This window comes from Tupaia chinensis, unplaced genomic scaffold (assembly GCF_000334495.1).
Source record: "Tupaia chinensis unplaced genomic scaffold, TupChi_1.0 Scaffold000065_1, whole genome shotgun sequence".
Lineage (NCBI taxonomy): Eukaryota > Metazoa > Chordata > Mammalia > Scandentia > Tupaiidae > Tupaia > Tupaia belangeri.
In genome coordinates this window covers 4,766,246-4,767,173 of record NW_006159523.1, presented here as the reverse complement: position 1 = coordinate 4,767,173, position 928 = coordinate 4,766,246, and the positions used below count along the sequence as shown (strand labels likewise).

At 43.4% G+C, this 928-nt stretch overlaps 1 protein-coding gene across 1 annotated transcript in view; it reads left to right on the top strand.

Moving 5' to 3' along the window:
- PHLPP1 (PH domain and leucine rich repeat protein phosphatase 1) overlaps positions 1-928 on the top strand; it is a gene marked incomplete at its 5' end in the record, with an annotated part of 251,315 nt that overhangs the window by 28,975 nt on the left and 221,412 nt on the right. The gene's annotated exons all lie outside the window — the stretch shown is intronic.

The window sequence follows — 928 nt, the reverse complement described above, 5'->3', positions numbered from 1 at the left end:
AAAAAAAAAGGGAAGACAGAAGCAGGGAGAGACAGGAACTGAGAGACAGAGAGAGAAGGCTGGGGGTGCAGAGGGGGGCTCCCTACCGCTAGCTCGTTTGTTGGAGGCTGAATTATTAGTAGAAAATCTTCATTCCCTTAAAAATCTAGTTCACAGTAGCCATGTGGAACCTTGTTCTGAAGGCCCGCGGCTTCTTCTCTTGTTTGTTTGCTTTTGAGTTTTGCTTAGTGTTTCCTATCTTTTTTCTTTTCTGGAGAGATTATTGCTATAGAGTGCATGCATTTGCCAGAAAGACAGAGACAGAGAGACAGAAAGCAAGAAATCACTCCCCAGGGGGGATGGCCACGCCGCAATCCCTTCTCCATCCTCCTCTAGGGATCTTGGGGATGCATGCACATGCACCTGGTGTGAGTTCAAGCCACCAGGTCCTAGACTCGAACCATAGAAGTCCAGAGACATAGCTTTTATGCCAACTGCTGGTTCCAGTGTTTCTTAATGAGAGCGTTACCTTAGATCTTTTTTTGGAGTACTTAAAACAGAAATCTAAAACTGGTGCCCATGGTGCCTACATGTGGCTTCCAGACCAGTTTTGTCTGATGGATACAGTTAGAAATATTTAAAAATTAACTGTCATCAGTTAAGCATTGCAAAGTTTTTTTATTTTTATTTATTTTTTATTCTATAAGAACCAAAATTTCAGTTTTGTTATTAAGTTAGAGAGTCTGGGCAGACCTGGGTTTCCATGGCGAAGCTTTCTGGATAGAGGTGGTGAGTGGTGCAGGTCTCTACAGATGTGCCTGCTCACACCACCCTCTCCACAGTGGCTACCCGTGCCTTGTGATGAGTTTGTGAACCTGACTTAGAACAACGGATTTGTGTGGTGTTTTCTTAAATTCCATGCGTGATTGTTTACTTCTGTTTTTTTCCC